The sequence below is a fragment of the Passer domesticus genome, chromosome 2, assembly GCF_036417665.1.
Source record: "Passer domesticus isolate bPasDom1 chromosome 2, bPasDom1.hap1, whole genome shotgun sequence".
In the NCBI taxonomy this organism is placed as follows: domain Eukaryota; kingdom Metazoa; phylum Chordata; class Aves; order Passeriformes; family Passeridae; genus Passer; species Passer domesticus.
In genome coordinates this window covers 68,306,250-68,325,991 of record NC_087475.1, presented here as the reverse complement: position 1 = coordinate 68,325,991, position 19,742 = coordinate 68,306,250, and the positions used below count along the sequence as shown (strand labels likewise).

The 19,742-nt window shown below is 39.9% G+C and overlaps 1 long non-coding RNA gene across 1 annotated transcript in view; it reads right to left on the bottom strand.

Annotated features, from left to right (window-relative positions):
- Positions 1 to 5,935: 5,935 nt before the first annotated feature.
- Positions 5,936 to 19,742, bottom strand: part of LOC135294143 (uncharacterized) — a 41,804-nt gene continuing 27,997 nt past the window's right edge. The window contains exons 2-3 of the long non-coding RNA XR_010356297.1: positions 6,146 to 6,319; positions 5,936 to 6,061 (exon numbers count right to left, since the gene is read on the bottom strand). This is a non-coding gene — a long non-coding RNA (uncharacterized LOC135294143). The remainder of the gene's footprint in view (positions 6,062 to 6,145; positions 6,320 to 19,742) is intronic.

Below are 19,742 nucleotides of genomic sequence, written 5' to 3'. Positions count from 1 at the left end.
TCTTCCCTCTTCCCCTCACAGAGCAATGTGGCCCTTCCTGGAGTTGCTGGCCTTGTCTCACCAGCTGCAGTACCTGGGCTTTACCCCACTGAACTCTCAGAGATGCCTTCAAGCACCATTTAATCTTGGTCATAGTCATTTCATAGAGAGAAAATAATGCAGGCAGCTGCTGTCTCTCCTTCCCTCACAGGTTGGCTCCTTTTCCACCTCCTTTGGGCTATTTGGCTGCAGGTTTCAGTGGTTGATGGTGGTGGTTTCCCCACCAGTGCAGATGAGTGTTGAAGGTGCCCATCCCTGAGGAGTAGAAATGTGGGTTTGAAACCCCTCCAGACGTGGAAGGAGGTGAATCGAGCTTTGTTGCTTGCTGGGTCTTCTGCTTCCTGAGGACTTGGCTGTACTAGAAAGAGAAAAAAAGGGCAAAGTCTCTGTAATAGTCCCAAAGAGACCTTGGTGCTAGGAATCTTTATTTAGTGAAGAAAGTGCAAATGTGCACCCAGGTCAGGTGCTTGGACACTGTTCTGGATCCATTCTGGATCACAATTCAGTAGGACAACAAACTTCTGGCAGTAGTATGAAGCCCCCCTGCTCTCAGGTGACAGCACAATCCTGACAAAAGTGTGATGTGGAGGCTGCTCAGCCATCCCTTCTTCCACAACCACAGCAGTGTTGCTCTGCACCCCGAGAGAGGGAGGAAAACAGCTGTACACAGGCAGCTCGTGCAGAAGTTGTCACCTCTTTTATTGACACCCAGCTGCTGGCCAAGACCTTGCAGCCAGGCAATGCTGTTAAGAACATGTAGGTGAGATTTAAGACAGATATATTGTCAACATGATGACAGGGATAAGGCCACAGATTATGGTCTAAAATAAATTATTCAATTTAAAAGAGATAATCAGGTTGCTGGCTGTTACTGTGAAAATTAAACTAAATATTTGGAGTTTGCACCAGTTCTGCAGTCCAGTAACTTGGAGTAGCAGAGTGAACCATAAGGAAAAGAGTTCCTTCTGCTACTATGTTTGTTTTCCTAAGTAAAAAAAAACCCAACCCACCAAGAGTCCAGTTTTCTGACCTGAACATGAAGATCTTGAGATAACAGTATCATACACTGGAAATAAACTTAAGATATTTTTGATAAATCTGTTATAACCAGCATGAAAATATCAATGCTAGAAACACAGAGCTCCTGATTTGGTTGAGATAGAAATCCTTGCTGTAGGTGATAATTGCCTAGAGAGACAACACTGTCAGCTGAATGAGCCCAGAGGAAAAAACCTGTAGAAATGACAGAAAAGCCGGCAGCTCCTATGGAGCTTCTTTGCATCTCTAAGTATTTGTGATTACTATCTTGAAAATACTGCATTATTCACTTAAAATAAAACACTAACATTGGTGAGGCCAAAGCTGAAATCTGGGCTGGCAGATGTCTCAAAAACAGCAGAGGTACTCTGTGGGTCACCTCATCAAAACCAGAAAATCCCACAGTGGGTGGTATTTCTCCGGTGTCCCTAAGACCTCTTGTGATATTCAGATTTTGTTAATATTTTGCACATCTGACTTCCACCAGGGAGGAGGGTTCACTGCTGTGAGAGGAGCTGTATTAACTGGTTATAGGAGAGTCAATGGATTTTCCTCAAAAAGCCCAGATGAGCTTTACATTACAATAGATGCAGAAAAATAGAGGTTATTTATTTTCTGTCTCCATGGAAGACTTAAACAGTTTGCCCAAATGTGACCCAATTTCCTCCAACGTGTTCTTAAAATCCTCTTAATATCTGAGGTAAATAGCCTTTGCTGCAGGGTAAGATGATTATATTTTTTTCTTCCTATGTCAAACAAATAACAGCTTTCTCTAAAAGTCATTTATGTATTTGAAGATTATTATGTTTCCTTCAGTCTTTTGTTTTTTCTCTTTCTTGACTAAGCAAATCAAATTCCTTCAGCCTCTTCTAACAATTTTGATTTTTTCTAAGCATCAGTTATTTAAAATGTCTCAATACAGATTGCAAACTTTCTAAGGCATGGTCCCCAAAAGCAGATAGGATATTCCACCTAAGATCAAAAACACACCAAGCACAGGAGATTGATTCAGTTTTCTGACCTCTATGAAACTGTTCTGTCACCATCCCAAGCAGGTATTTTTGTGATTTTGTAGCAGAATGACACTATTTGCATGATTTTGGCCGATGGTCCATCTTGCCTGGTCATTATTTCTCGTTTTGTTTGTTGAATGTTTCCTTGCTGAACACAGTATGTCTCTTTCTGTATAACTTCTTGATTCCAGGGAACCCTCTGTTATTTGCCTTTGTCAAATCCCATCTTCCAAAAGAATTCCATCTCCTCCTATATGAGAACCATTCACAAACCGTGCAATATGCTCTCTAGCAGCCATCAAAGCTATTAATTAAAATTTTGCATAGAAATAGATGTAGGGTGGCTCTAAAGAGCAGCATGCCCTTTTTCAAATGCATACTGTGTGGAGACTGAACCACTGATTCATTGTGAGAATGATTTCTTTTCCACATTCTTAGCTCCATTTACTTATTTTACTTGCAATGTCGACACAAGAGTCAAGATGTATTATGTCTTTTCCTGCTACCCTGTCTATTGGGATGATTACCCTGTCAAAAAAGAAAACAGATTGACTTGCTCCTGACAAACCCATATTGGCTGTTTCCCCTTACATTAGTATTCTGTATGTTTAAACAATGTAGGTTTAAACAACGTAGTTTTAAATAATTTATTCTATTTAAATTAGATTATTTAAATTATTTAGTCTAGTATCCTTGCATAAATCTGAGTTAGCCTGGCTTCCCCTTAATGTCCTTTCTCTCTCTTTTGGAAAAAATCTTATATTTGCTTTTCCTCACTTGCTGGAGATCCTAAATATGATCTGCTAGTTCACAGTAGTTTAAGATTAATTTAATGATTTCCTAGTAATTTGTGTAACCAGATTTATAGAACTATTCTTTAAGATGTTCTTTCACTTTATATAGTCCAAACTTTTGTTCTCTTATTAAAAATCTCTTGACTTGTGACTGTTACTAATTTTTTGTAAAGACCAAAGAAAAATGCAGGCTTCCCTCTCATCTCTTACTTGTGCTTCTTTCTTTTTTTGTTTTCCCCATGCTATGCATACATTTATAAAACCTTAACCTAGTTCTAATTCATGTTATTTTGTAATCATCCTGATTTTGGTTCTTCACACCATGCCATGTAATTATTAACAGTCATGTTTTTTGCTGATTTCTTTTCAGCTTCTATGCCATTGAAGAGTTCCTGTCATACCAGACCTCTCTGCTTTCCACTGGTACATATTTCTTGTTTTGCCTTTAACATTGCCTGTTTAAGGGAATTTTCTGACCTCAGTGCCTTCTTGTTGGAAAGAGTTGAAAGTCTTTTAGAAAATAATCCTGAATGATCCTTTGGAAAAATGGAATATAAGAGGACTGGCAGGTAGTGCCATACCTGATTGACAAAACTCTTTGTTGTGCAGTAACCCAGGTTGCACGAAACATGAAGTTTCTTTATGACAAAAGGCAGGGCAATAATATGCCCATAATAATTGGCACAGCATTGCAGTGTAAATACACTGAGATCTGATGTTAACTCTTGGTTTCTTCTTGCTCAGTATCGCTCTGAATTTTACCATAAAGACAGAACCATATAGACTAAGGAAACTCTCCCAGAGCTTTTATTTGGACCTTTTTATTTTTCTTCCACTTTGTGTATTTTAAAGAATTATACTATTTGCAATTACACAGACTATTTTCTCAGACAGTGTAAATTAGAACTATTCATGTTTATGACCCTTAAGTTCCTCTCACTTTTTCTGTTAAATTACTATGAGACTAAAAGATCAAGATTAAAGCAAAGTTTGTTTTCATATATTGGTATTAACACTGAGGAAAGCCGTTTGATGCTCTTCACTCCAGGAACCCTTTTTCCCACTGAGCTAAGAGTCTGAGGATATTTCAGTAATATAAAATACTTTTACTGACTTGAGTATCTGACACTTAATTGGAGAGGCAAATATTATGTCCTCACCTTTGCATTTACAGGAAAGAAATTTCATATCTATATTAATAGAAAAAGCTTCTTCTTATCCCTTGCCCATCTCAGAGTACAAGAGCTCAGTATATACAAAACTTTATTAACTTAGAAAATGATTTTTCCATGTAAAGGGGAAAAAACACATTAACAGTGGTAAATCCATGGTAACAGAAGTCAGTCCTGTATTATGATTCATAACAATTCCTTGGCCAAAGAGAAAATAAGAGTGCCAGTCTTTTTCCATTGCTGCAAATGGCAAAAATCCTATTAATTTCAAGGATTCAGCAATGGTCTCATCATGTAAACAATAAAAAAACCTATCAGTATATGGTAAAGGGGATGATTTCTGTTGTTTGGTGATATTAAATCTCAAATAAAATGGATACACTGGGAAAGTGAGAATGATTTCTCTCTTAAAGCAGTGAAAACATTGTGGAATGAATTGCATATACTCACAGTGGAAACTGTCTCCTGAAAAGAAGTTAAGCATTTGAAAGTAGTAAATTTTAAGCTTTTTCTGATATATCGTGTATATTTGTTTCTTGTGAGGTTACTCCATGGAGCTGGCAAAAAATACTTCATTATATATGCATATGCAATCGGTGAAAAGCACAAGTTAAAATCATCAAGTTAGGCCATATCTTCTGCTTTCTTTTAGACTGCTCACAAGCACTCCTGGGGCACAGACTTAGCACCTTCTGAACACTTCTGTATACCTTTATCAACAAGTCTGGCTTGTCCTTCACTTACTTACCCTGGATTTCCAAAAAATGCCAAATCACCTTTGGGCACAGGATGATCCTTCTGGGGAAAGGGTGTGAAAAAACAGTAATAAGGACTATTAGCTATTGGTTGTGTTTCTTAAATCATGACTGAAGAATTTTCAGGTGGTATAACTGAGCCTGGTTCCCAACCCCATACATAGCAGTGACAATGACACAAAGTCAGATTTCAAGGTGGATTTGGACTTGAAAAGTAAAGTCCTGCAGGGCTTAAAGGAAAATCACCTGAGACATAGAGAATAGGATGTGCCAAGATATTCACTGACTTCAAGAGATGTGAGACATTTACATTTTGCTTTGATTTAACAAGGCTTGGAGACCTTCACATTCCTTTGCTTGAGAAAAGGAAAATCAAGTATACTGAGAACTGTAATTTGCTTTATTTACAGTACTATCTAGCTTTTAATCAATATAGGCTTAATACCAAACTTTTAAAAGGTGGTTGAGTAATTTCAAGACTCCCAAAACAAAAGAACTCTCAAAATGTAAGAGAGAAAAAAGCAGAGGTTAACACTACCATTCAGTGTTTGCTTTAAATGTGGCCAAAAGCAGTAACAGTACAAGCTGCTCCACTGTTAAATTAAGGTGAAAAGGGCAAATAACCAAAAGAGAAAAATCTGACAAGAAATGAAATCTGAGGTTACTCAATGAATGTTTTGATGTGGCAGTGCTGAAGTGAGCACTTCTGCTTGATTTTTTCATCAGCTTCTTGTTCTTTCTCTACATTATGCCCAGTTTTGCTGAAACAGGTCTCTCTGCAGAGAAGGAACAGGTAACTGACTTGGCTAAAAACAACCTTTCTTCTTGCTGGCTTACTTTCCAGCTCTATCAATGTCATGGTCATCTTTCTTCATAAACACAAAAATAATTGTGCTGGCTGACAAACCATGGAACATGGGAGTAAACCCAGTGTTTGGGAAGGTTCAGAAGGGTATAACGAGCTTTGAATATGTACAGTGTTCCTAAGCAAGCTTCTTTGTTATATCTTCTTCCTGACAGAGACATTTCAAATTTCTGCCATGTGATAAGGCACAAACAAGTCTTGCCTCTTCTGTTTTTCACATTGTAGTTTAGTTGTGCTTGGGCTGGAAAAAACCTCATGTGTGTGTGACTTACCCATTTTGCCATTTTTCACTGTGTTTGCAATAATACACATTTCTTGTATAATACAGATTTACCTGGTCTTCACAACTCAGAATATTCTGTTGGTCAATGAAGAAATCCCAAACCTAGAAGACACAGCAGTGCCAGCCTAAGTGGTTTACACTCTTTATAAGTCTGTCCTGGAGCCACTGGCAGCATATAGAACTTACCAGCAATGGACGAGGTAGTGTTGGAGTTCTCACTCCCACAAGGCAGATGTGAGCTGTGGCAGAGTGCTGCTTCATGGCCTCCAATTTGAGCCAATTCCACTGATGGGAAACAGCAGTTACAACCCAGTTTATCAACTTGAGAGCTGATGTGAACTTATTTGCCATTCCTCCAGCCTGAAGGAATAATGAGGAAGAAAAAAGAAGGGCATTCATTTGGTGTCTGTAAAAAAGAAAATGTATTCCTGACATATGCCATGATGTATACCCTTGACTGGCCTAGCTTGAAATTCTCCTGCATTTTAAAGGAGATACAAGTGCAGTGGAATCCAGGTTATTTTTTACCCTCACAGTATGATGAGCACAGACTGCTCTCTCCTGCCTAGCAGGCTCTCTGTTGTGTGACAGGAGGTGCTCAAGTGAGATCACTATAGAAGGCCATTTACCTTGGCCTGCCCAGCACGTATGAAATCAAAAATATTTATGGTAATGATGCTACTGCAATTCTGCTTGTAATAGACTCAAAATGCTAAGTGAAGGCATCATATAGTGGGAGCTCAGCACTGAATTATTCCTGTGTATTGAAATGCTGATAGACAAACTAGGCTGGTAAGTAATTAAGTCACTATTAGACCAAACCATTAAATCCATTGTCTGCTGTTCTAACTGCTGCTAATTGCTGTCACCATGACAACAGGGGAGTTTCTTTATCTGATATCTCCATGTATTTTCCTTTTCATAATGGAGCCTGTCACATGGAAATTGACATCTTCCCAACTTGAAATACTTGTGTTGAAATAAAGGCAGACATCTTTAGATAAGAACAACTTTAATATCAGAGAATCTTACCTAAATTTTTAATAATTTCTTTGCAGAATTATCTGGATCTTAACACAAAGTGCATTTTAAAATAGATTATGAATTTTAAAAGCTTGCCTTCTCACTTGCATGATAAAATTCATAGTTCATCTTAAAATCAGGGTGGTAAATGTGTCAGGCTAATATAATACTCTGTACCTTGTGCAGGTTTTAGTTCACATCCTGTTTGTGAACTTGCATCAATATTAACCTTGGTCAGAGCCCAGATTTCATCTCTAAATCATTTAAAAAAAAGAGAAATAGTTATTTAGGAGCCCTTCAAATATTTAAATCTTATATTTAGGTTATTGCCATCCCATAGCACCTGTTCTGGGGCCCCATCAATCTGTTATTCCATTTGAATGGGAGATGAATCACTGCTGAGCTGCAAATAGAAGTCTGCTCTGAACTGCTTGTCTAATATTAACTGCTGATGCCATCTCTGAAGAATGAAGGAAGGCTATCCAGAGAAAAGCTGGAGCCCTCTCAGTCCTTCCCGTGTCTTACTTCAGCACCAGCTGAGAAGAGGTACTGTGAAACAGTGCCAACACTTAGCTAATATTAGACTCTATTTTCCAAGGAGAAAGGATAGAAAGAGGACTACCTGTGAGCTCTGTGTGGAAGAGGAACTTCATGTCTTTTTCTGTGTTTGGCTTTTGAAGGGATAGGCTCTTTTTAAACTGAGCAAGAGCTACTGAAAGGATTCCCTCTAATCTGACACCTGGGGCTGCTTCCCAGGGCTGGAGGGCAGAGGAGAATCCGGCAGGTGGATCCCTGTCCAGTGTCGTGGCACCACTCTTGGCAATTGTGTTTCATCTGAAAATCGCCCTTGTCCATGGGCACCACAACAGTTTGGCAACAGCCTGAGCTTAAATTGCAGCAATCTAGAAGCTGAAAGCCTGTGACATTGGTAAAAATTCAATGTGATGGTTCTCTGTGTGTGTTTTATTTGTCCATATTGTAAACATTTTGAAATCTGCCAAGATCTGGTACAAATATGCTTCCCAACATTTGGACTGTGATAAACTGGGAAAAGTAAAGTTTGCGGGACACACAAAAAATGTCCTAGAGAAAAGGAAGGGAGAAAAACATGCACTGTTACTCTTGTTACCAAAGTACATTTCCTTAACTTAAGCAGCATGACATTGTTTATTTAGGAGATAGTATTTCCAAATATTATGTTGCCAATAAAGAGAAATTGCTGAAGCTTTTAAAGGAAGAAAGGCCATCTGTTCTACATTTTTATACAATGTGTTGTTTTCTCATATAAACCTGAAAGGAATTTTATGACCTTTAACACAACGTTTATTAACTTGCTTATATTGTACTTAGAAGCTGTTAGCTTTCACTTCATAAATGCTTCCAAAGTTTAAGTCCACCCTTGAAAAAGATATTTTCTAACAAGCCTATTGTTAATAGACACATGTTTAAACATGGCAGTTGAAAATGATGATAAACACCAAAAGAATCTCAGAGTCAGAAACAAAATCTCCAAGATGTGTCACTTGTCCTCTGCTTCATTCAGCACCCAGGAATGTCCATATCTACAGGATTCCTACCACACAATTCATTGACACTGTGTATTACTGGGGACAAATATCTTTCCAGCTTTCCAAGCATCCATTTTTTTCAGCTGTTCTGAGTTGGCCTGGTGCTCAGGTATTAGCAATGCCCCCAGAAAAACCCTGTGATATTGAGCATAGCTGATTGCATCCTAAGACATTTTCAGTTCAATGTAAAGTTTTGTCCAGACAAGCTGTAAAAATGGTGGTCTTCATTGTACATATACTGGCCATGACAGGATTTCATTAGATTATCAAACATTTGGGCCACCAAGACAGACTGTCCCCACTCCAACAGTATGATCCTAACAACTCTATGCAGAATAAATTCTCTGATGCAAAAGAATTGATGGCAGAGCCTCACCAAAGATCTCTGCACTGTACAATCGCCATTAATCTGACTCCTGATACAGTCCTTATCTGGCCCTTGTTTTCAAACCCATGCACATTTTAAATCCCATCAACCCAAAAGACTACTGTTCTGCATTTTCCTAGGCAATTACATCACAGAGAAACACTGGAGCAAACTAAGACCAAATTCAATCTTGCAGCAACAGCAAGAAACTAACTCTAGAGGTGGTTTGGTTATGACATTTATTTATCTGAAAAACTGTGCTAGGATTAAATCTTGTAGCCCTTGGTGTCTTCTGTCATATCAAATTTTCAGTCAGCATCACTGGGAAATTGCCTAGATCAAGGTGATGACAAGTGTTGGAGTGGGATGAAGAAATTCTTTGGAAGTTCATCACTGTTCTCTTCATTATATGCGTTCCTAAATTACAGCCACTCTAGAAACACAGATAACAAAAAAAAAAAAAAAGACAGTGTAGATGAGTTGCCCTGGTTTAGTCTCTCCCACAGAGCAATGCATATATTTTTAGCTTCTAGTGAGGTTTAAAGCCATCACCTTGCAAGCACTTACACAGGTGCTTAACTCTGTGTGTGCAAACAATACTGCTGAGTGACTCCAGTGGGGATATTCCAGGCACAGAGTTCACGACATGCATCAGTGAGTACAAAACTGGCTCTCCGAGGCAGAAGGATTTCTTTTATTGTTCTTCATTATATGTTGTAGAAGCCAGTTTTTTAAAAATGCCTTCAGAAAGACCCTGGTTGAAATAGCTGAAGTGCTCTACTGGGGATAGTTTCAAGAGGAAGCTGATGTACTATCAAATATACGGGGAAAGGCAGAAGGAGGCTAGAGAAGGAAAGGGAAATTGCTCTTTGGAAAAGCTGCAGCATCATTTCAAAGCTTTGCTATTGCTTCATTTGACAAGGGGAAATAATAATCGGTGGATTGTTGTAAGATCACAGGAGTGAAGAGCACAGAGCTGTTTAACTCTAGCACACACTCAGGAGAGCTTGCTTAGGCTGAGGGACAGCCTGAGATTTGCTATTACCTTGATACTTAACTAGCAGGAAAAGAAAGAAAGTGCTTATCAAAGCACCTAGCAGGAGAAACCACACAGCAAGACACCCTTTCAAATTAAGGCACAAAAATGTTTAAATGCAAGAAAACAATCACGAGCTGCGTGTAATGCAGTGTCTCCTCTGCAAAGGGAGAGAAACAGATGTTGCAGCAGCTGTGATTCCCTCCTATAATTATGAAAATACTGTATATTTTGTTTTAAAAGGGTAGCTCCAAGAGTGGGGTAAATGCTCTGGACTCTCTGAAATCTAACAGTCCAATTCTGAAAGGCACTATTAAAATAAATTTTCCATAAGGTTCTTTTAAGAAAATCACCCTCCTGGGAGAGGCTGGAGGGAAAGAGCTGATTCCCAGCCACGAGCAGTCCTGCTATGGACATATCTTCCCGGAGAGCTTCAGTGGATGTCCATCTCCCACACTTACCAAACTATAAAGCACAAAATGTTCAACAGCTCTCCATTCAATGCTTTTAGTACAACAGGCTGAAACCTGTCTAAAATATAGTGCACCAGAGGAAGAGAGGAGAGAGATGTTTGAGGGCACAGAAACTGAGATTAGTAAGTAAAAAATGTTCTGACAATCTTAGGAAGCCATTTATGATCCACATCACAGAAGCAAGGAAAAAACCCAAAACCAAGATCAAAAAGCAAATAGGGATGTCCACCAATCTCGCCTGTGGGAAAATAATTTCTAGGGGATTGACTCAGGTTCAAAGACATGATTTATACATGCCAGTCTGAACCTCAAAGACTTCCAGTTTCTCTGTCATCACCAACATTCTTTCTCTAGTCACAGGGAAATCAAGCTATGCTTCAGGACAAAGGATGTTTTCTGCCCAACACAAAATCAGATATTTGCTGCTGCAAATGTCACACAATGGCATTTTACATTGCTGTAGTTTGCTTACTTGCATAACAAAGGCTTTGGGGAATGAATGCAGATTTTTTTTTCTGAGCACACTTACCCCTACCTTTATGTAAATTAAAAAAAAAACCAAATCTGTTCATCCAGGGCTGACTGGAAAGCAAAAAGCAGAGCAGCAGTTCAGTCTTAATGCTTGTCACCTAATCTTCAGCTAAATTTGGCACAACTTGGTTGAAAGTGAAATTAAATTAGAGTTTAAAAGCTATTGAAAACTTCTGAGTTCGTAAATGATTATTAACCTGTGAAGGCTCTGACTACTCTTGTGGGATGTGAGCTTTGTGCAGGCTGTGCCTGATGCTTCTTGAAGCCCTTACACCTCACAGCACTGCTCCCCAGGGGGAACCACAGGCTGCTGGTGGAGAGAGCTCTGACTCCCATATCCAGAACAGGAGCTCATCCTCTGGCTGTGGCATGGTAACTTCTGCAGTGTTCTTAACGCCTTAAATTTATTTTTGAATTTTAAAATAAATTATTCTGTTTTTGGCTGGTGGAGTTAATTTTTTTCCTAGTAGCTGGTACCTTGCTGTGTTTTGTATTTAGTATGACTGTAATGTTGATAGCGCAGTGATGTTGTAATTGCTCCTGAGTAGTGCTCACTCTACCTTAAGGACTTTTCAGTTTCCCATGCTCTGCTGGAGAGCAGGTACACAAGAAGCTGTGAGGGAGCATGGCCAGGGCAGCTGACCTGAACTGGCCAAAGGGATATTCCATACTGTGGAATGTCATGTCCAGTGTGTAAACTGTGGGAGTTTATTGCTGCTTGGGGATGGGCTGTCATCCCCAAGTGATGCATTACTTGTGTTTCTTAGGTTTTATTCCTTCCTCTACTACTGCTACTATTACTACTACTATTATTATATTATTAATATTATTATTAATATAAAAATTTCAATAATTAAGCTGTTCTTGTTTTTACCCTTCCAGTTCTCTTCCCCCCATCCTGCTGCTGGAGAGGAGTGAGGGACTGTTTGTATGGTACTTATTTGCTGCCTGGGATTAAACCACAACAGGCAGAAGAATAGGCTTTCTAATTCTAAATAATGTCATTCTTTGGGTAACACCCAGTGATGTCAATTTAACTCAGCAGCTTTGTGGTTCAACCTAATAGGAGAGAATAAACTGAATTGGTAATAAGCTTGCTTTTGACAGGGACAGTCTTCTAGAAGGATGTGTCATCAGAAAGCTCCCAGATGGAATGAGTAATTCCTGATTTAAAAGAAAAGCCTATTCTTCCCCTCTGCCCCTGAGCACTTGCAGCTGTGGGGGCAGGCACAGGACCAGACTGCCTGGAGCATCACAGTGGCTCTTGCCAAACTCTCACCAGCTCTGCCGAGGTCCCTCTGGCCCCTCCAGAGCCCCATGCACATGGAATATGTTATGGAAAAGCTGGCAGGAGCATGGGAAATGGGGCTGACTCAGAGCTCTGTCCAGGCACCACTGAGCCCTCCCTGATGCCAGCCATAGAGACAAAACTGGAGCTGCCAAGCTGAGCTGGGCTTTTTCAGAGATATTATTAGATTAAGTCTTACAGCAATTAGTGCCAGCAAATGATGTAACAGCTGCTCTATCATAGCAGAAAATCCAAAACAGCAACTCCAGGACCACACTGTTTCCAATACCTATGAAAGAGATGATGATGACCTACTCCCCTCAGTTAAATGAGTATTTTTGTGATTATATATTTGGAAAACCTGCTTAATCCTTCTCCCTCTCTGTGCCCCCTGCACCACCAGCATTCCCATCTTATACACAGACATCACACTGTGACTGCACTGAAATAGCTTGCCTGTGGAGCACGAAGTCTTTGAGTGAAACACAGCAAATGTTCATCTGGACCTTGTTAGGGTCCCTTCAGAGACCTTCACCAAATTTGCTCTTCCACCAGCAGCTGTAGCCACCACAGGAACACTCTGCTGGTCAGATTATCAGCCTCTACCCCTGCCAAGCAGATAAGAGAAGAACAAGAGAGGAAAAATCAGCCTTAAAGCCCTTGAAGGACAGTTCCCATGAGGTGTCAGCATCTGGGGAAAGACTTATTAACAGAAAGGGAAATGCAATATGTGGCACAGAATTGCTACAAGAAAAAGAGAAATTAAAGTACTAGATGGGAAGAAAGTGATAAAAGGGAGTTTTATAAATAATAAAGATGGAAAATTAAGGACAAGGATGTAAATGAAAAATAGAAGACCAAAAGTGAGAAAAAGAAAAGGTGATAAAAAAGCAGTGATAGGTAGAGGAACTTCAGATTAGTATTTAAATTAATTGGCATTGGTACATTTTTCCCAGATACCACCATGCACAGGCACAGCACCACAATTTGATAGTTACTCAGCTATTTGTGAATTTCTCATAATGCCTTATTAATATTAGTACAATGTGGTGAAACCTTCCCATAGCCTCCCACTTTCTGCAGCATATCATACTGGACTTATCCTTACCCCTTTTAAATGGCTGAGAGGCATCAGATCTTCATCTTTTCCATATTCCTAAAGCCACCATTTGGTACATGCCTTTCCAAATCCACCACACTCTGCAAGTGCAGGTGGGGAGATGGCTACATGCAGAAGAGAAGCAGGAAAGAAGAGCTAGAAGTGAAGGATGGCATCTGTGATACTGACCCAGTGCTCCCCCCGAAAAGACACAACTTTTGGAAGACCTGACATGGGAACATGCTCACTTAATTCAGGTAATTAACCCTGAAGAGCAGCCTCACTCATGGCCAAAACCCAGTACAGCTTCCAGTACTGCAGGAATGGGCAAGGAGAGAAACTGCCCTGAGAAGGCCCAATGTATTTTGAAAGGAAAATGAGGACAAATTTAGCTTCAGAGAGAAGATGGTGTTGCTATATGGGTATTGTCATAGAAGGCTGGATTGTGAAGCCTGGATTCTGAAATGCAACCTAGAAGCAGGGTTGGAAGCTATGGGAAAACTTTCTGGCCCTTCAGACCAGAGAAAGTGTTGCATTTTGAAGACTTGAGCTACACACTGATGCCCTTTGTGACTTTCAAAATGTGAACTTTGGTTGCAAAATAGAAACTAATTTTACCAATATTTCTGTACTGAAGGCAAAACCTGTTTAGGAAATTTGGGACACTGGATACCTGAGTATTAAACTAAATATTCACTCATTCTGTTAAAGCTGATGCAATCTGGGGGAGTCACCATCCCTGGAGGTATTTAAAAGATGTGTAGATCTTAGGGACATGGTTTGGTGATGGACTTAGCAGTGCTGGGTTAATGGTTGGACTCAATGACCTTCGAGGTCTTTTCCAGTCTAAAAGATTCTATGATTCTGTAAGTGTCAGTGCTATGTTCTTGGACTTCTGCATTGTTTCCATGCTGTCTGCACTGCCTGACCTCGGGCATTACCAGTCATAAGATTCCCCTCTATATTCTTGATGCCTTCATGGACAGACAGATATCTTCCTCCTTACTAGCCCAGACCACTGTGGTACAGTTTGGTGATTCCAGCCCATTGGAGGTGTAGCACTACAACACATCCTTTCTTAGGAGCCCCTTGCAAATCTCCAAGAAAACACAGTGCATGAGAGGAGAAACATCCAACTCAGAGTAAAAGAAGAAAAAAGCAAATCCAGCGCCTGAAAAACAACAAAAGCAGGCACATTTTCTTAGTCCTAATGTGGAAAGAAGATTGTATTAAATGAAACAGTAAAATAAAACAGTATTTGAAAACCTGCTGGTGGAATGGGTGTGTCACTTCTAGAAGCTCAGCTGCTGTGCCAGTTACAGCTTACTCTCCGGAGCTGCACTTGTGACACAAAATTCACATCTTGCCCAATTCATCAGACATCTGAGGAGAATTTTTATAAACACATGTTGGCAACAGCTTTGGGTAATAAAACAAGTTTGCATCACCACCACAGCTCCCTCTTCCTGACATGGAGCTGTCACTGGAAGGGAGGCTTAAGCAACAAAACTTCCCTTAGAAATGTATCTGTGCATCCCTTAGAATGCTGATGCTGTCCAGGCAGCATTACCCTAAAGGGGGCAGAAAAAAATTCACCCAGAGATTGACTCTGCAAACTCTGCAGCGTCTAAAAAAAGATATATGTGAAAACAAAAGGCAAATATCATTATATAGCTTACTTATCGTGCCAAGTGTATATGTGAATCCTTAAAATCATCACACTTGATGGTTTTCTCCTATCTAAGAATAAGGCATGCCTGAGAGAGCAAAGCAGTAATTAGATTAAACTGGATTGAATGTCTTAGTGCTACTTTATGCCATTACAAAACTGACATGATTATACAAATGGAAAGCATGAAATTGGAAGTATTAACCTGAAGTTCTTGTAAATTTAGTGCTTGATTCTTCCTGCTGCAGACACCTTGGAAAAAAATACATATTTCTGTAAGTTGCATTATGGCTGAACCCACCCCACCAAGCCTGAGGTACTAAGAAGGAGCTGTACCTGGGAACAAAGAGGAGGAAAGATTTCTAGCACTCTGCTTTAAGGTTTTATGCATTCAATTTCCATTAATAAAGCTAATATTTACACTCAGAATTCCAACCTTGAAGAAGTGAATTATGTTCAGAAAAATAACAGTTTATAAAAAAAAGTCCATAGTCAATGAACTGCATTTTACATTTCAACGTTTTATTGAAAGAGTTATTTAAATGGAAGAAAATAATAAGCCTCTGGCCACTGAAGATCTGAATCATTTTATAGATGTAGATGCAAGTAGTCAGCAGAATAAAACAATACACAACACCATTTCACAGTTCAGGGACTGCTGGGAACAGAGACGTCATGTGAAATAATTTTCAATATATAACTTTCTGTATAGTAACAAAAAACCAAAGAAACAAAAAAACAAAGAAACAAACAAAAAACTAAAAGCAAAAACCAGATAGTCAAGAAACCACACATTGACCACAGCTCTGTAAGCTGGTAGTTACAATGAGTATTGCTAGAGAAAAATTGATTATCAATGGCATTTTCAGAGAAAACTGTGGTTTCAACAATTCTTTTTGCAAAAACTCAGATGATTTCCTGAGTGCAATCCAGTACCAGGCTTCCCGAGTGCAAACAAAGTAGCATGCCAAGAAAAGAGAAGGAACAACATGAACATGCAGCTGAAACACACTGGAATTAACCAGACACCAGGTATTTTTCTGTAGCAGAGCATCAGTCACATATTCTTGATCTAAAGAAGTCAGAATAAATTGCTAACATGTTGTAAATCTGAACATCTGATAGTCCTTTCAAAGTGGCTAATTATGTGCTTGAAAATATATGTTTTCATACTACTCAAATTCCAACACTTTCCAGTTTGGGTTAACAGACATTGAAACCTCTTATCTTGTTTTTTTCCATCCTGACAGACCCTACAATTACATTCATGGTCTCAAATAAATATTGATTTTTTAGAAGATTTTATGAGGGTGTCAATAGACTTGCTTAAGTTTTAATGGGATTTATATTCCTTGGCGGCTTTAGGTTAATGGTTGGACTTGATGACCTTGGAAGCCTTTTCCAAACCAAATGATTCTGAATCTGTCTAATCCAACATGGATACACATCCCATGGGAAAGTTTTGCTAAGACATTGCTGAAGTATCACATCTCCATACTTTCGCCTCTTGCTTTGGACTAGGGAGATGACTCTGTGGAACAGTGGGACTGGCAGCTGTCCAACTCCTAGAAATCCCTGTGAGACTCGTTGTCCTTCATGCACACCTTGGTGCACAAGGTTATGATGGATTTTGGGTAGTGCAGGTAGATTTATGAGATTCCCTTATTACACAGCATTATACTCTAATTCCTCCTTCTCCTCTCCATCTTGGGCCCGAGACAGTGCAAAAGTTGGATTAAAAGGCTAAATCACATGAAAATGGCTCAAGCATTTCCACTAACGTAGTTTACAATGGACTAGGCAGGAAAATACTGCCAGTTGCCTGCGTTGGTGAATTTTCCACATCTCCCTGTGACAGGTTTCACTTCCTTCATGTACAGAATCACAGCCTTCACTTAATACTACTACATCCTTGCTCTCCAGCTATATAAATGATCATTGCCATCTGTGCCTGGTAATCCTTTCTTGCAGGCATCCGGCATCCCCTTACAAATCAGTGCTTTTCAGATAGAAGGAATCTATAGTAGCACTGGTCATCTGCACTCAAACACATGCCATCTGATCCCTGTTTATTTAATAAAGAGCTTGTATTGGAAACCACTGGCAGTAATTCAACAGTAAAGGACTGTGGATTTGAGCATTATAGATTTACGTAAGTGGAGAGAAAACCAATCTAGTTTGTGCTTAAATGATTATGTGGAGTCCTGCCAATTGAGCTGGGGGGAAGCTCTTGCCTTGCAACTCCCCTGCTTAGCCTGTGGGATATTTGCCATGAGGGAAAATGGGAGCTCCTTGTATAATATTCCCTTCTGAGAACAAAAGAGCAGAGGAGATGAAATAGAAATAAGTTTATCCTTATTAAAACTTCAGCACTGTAAACAAGGCATCTTATAATAAACTGGATGAATTTGCACAATTTTGGCCAAATGGAATGGTATACTTAATTTTGTTACTGACAACTGCGGTTTTGTCACTGTAATAGTTAATTTCCTAACTTTTGATTTACAACCATTTAAGAAGCTTTTCCTTTCCCCACCTCTATTCCTATTTCTTTTTAATTGCAGAGCCTGAAAAAAAAAAAAAGAAGAAACATCAAAGCAGGTATGGAGGCATCATCAGGTCCTGAAACAAAAGCCAATAACCTGATTTTGCGTTACTTTGGATCATCATTAAAATATCATATCTAGTTAGAAATGGTGAATTTTTTTCAGCTTAGAGGAGCCATTCTGAATTTCCTGAAGCATCTCTCCCTACCCCTGCATCTTCTGCACCACTGCATGTGCTTGTACAGTGCATGCCAAAACCACACGTCTGAAAAGGCAGCCAAAACCCCAAAATGACAGGATAGCTAAGAGGCAACAGGTGAGACAGTGAGAGAAAAGAAAATTGCATGCATAAATACAGCAATAACATCCACAGACAAAGTTTGGGAAGAGATAAGTAATCTAATCCTTGTAAGGACAGGGATAAAAAAGCATTTGTCCAACATATTAGGGCCCTGTGGGGGGGAAAAAAAATGAAATTGTATTCTACAGAAATTCTGAAGAAGACACATTTGTGTGAGTGGATGCAGTGAGGGGAGAGCTGTGCATCAGCCCAGGACTGTGGTCAGGCAGGTTTTGAATGTCTCTAAAGATGGAGACTCCACAATTTGTCTGGGCAACTTTATCTAGTATTCATCACTCTTACAGTAAACAGATGTTTCTTGTGGTCAAGTATACGCTTTGAGAAGTGTCTGACTCTCCCATCTTGTATTTATATACACCAATAGAATCCCCCTCTAAACTGAAAGAACACATGGAAACATCATCACAGGGTGTGGTCACAGGAGCATCACCCTGGAATCAAAAAAGTGCTAAAGCCATGGGCTGTGTGGTGTTCATGTGGCCAGCCTGCTCCAAGAGAAGCTCAGCCAAAGTAGCACGGACACAAGTCAGACTGCCACCTGACTCTGGGTCAGGAACTATTCCCATGACCTCTTCCCTTTGGGATGACAGACACAAACCTCAGGTGCACCCACACTGAGCAGCTGTTAGCTCACCTCTGGGCTCTCACTGGTTTTCTCTATGCCTTACTGCTATAAAGAGGAGGCCCATGATGAAGGGGGCAAAGAGCAGTGTTGGCCTAGGGGCTCACCTTTTAATTAGCAATATGGATGCAGCTGAATTTTTGAAAGGCCTGGTGTTTTCACACAGGCTATCCTACTAACTAAATAATAGACACTGTAAAGCAGAGAGGCTGAGTGAAGCCATCGTCTCTTTGATGAAGTGCTCTGAGAAGTGTAGTAATTGCTCTGCTGAAGTTGTGAACTGACATTTCATATTGTCCTGAGGTCTGCTCAGGAGGAGAGTCTGCAGTGTGGGTCCCAGGGAGTTGAATACTCAGATTTCCTTCTGGCTACACTTTCCACGCAGACAGCCAAATACTGGATTTAAACAGAATGGAGGTGTCCATTGCAGAAGTGAACCAAGCAATGCAATATTAACATGGAAGGAATCCACAGGCTGTGTAGAGTCAGTGGAAAGACAAAGACACTGAATTTAAATAGGAGAATCCAGTTTTCTCCATTAACACTGAACTGTGCAGTTGTATTGAGTTGTCTGATCCACTCCCTCTTCCTCCTTGCCCTCTCCACCTCAAAGCAGTAATATGGAAGTCTGGTTGGTGTACCAGTGCCCCAGCTAAGCAGGAAGGATTTCATCCTAAACAACTACAGCCCACTGAAATATGTACATCCAACCCCTCTGAGGCTGGTGATGGTTTCCACAATGAATTCCAGCTGCAGCCTCCCCTTGCTGTTTTTACAATGCTCAGTTCATAAAATTTACAGGGGCAATATACACAACCTGTTCTGCTCTCAGAGATAGCTGTGGGATTGCAGTGAGGCCTCTGATATATTTTCCCCTGAATTTAATACTCGAGGGAAGAATAAGGACCAAAAAAGTAGGAGACAGTGCAAAATAGCTTCCTGCCTCACAGAAAGGATCATGAGAATTTAAACTAAAATATCCCAAGCAGGATTTACTAAACAGCCCCTGGCTACAGAACTTCCTTTACTGCAGCTGCTTTCAATAATAAAGCTTCAATGCCTATTGTTTTTTTCCTTACTTACAAACAATTCCAAATGGTTGATTTAATTATGCTGAATACAAAGCTGCGATGTCTCTGGCCAGAATTGCTTCTGACAGTACAGCAGTAGCAAGGACCCAGTCTCACAGACCTCCAGAAT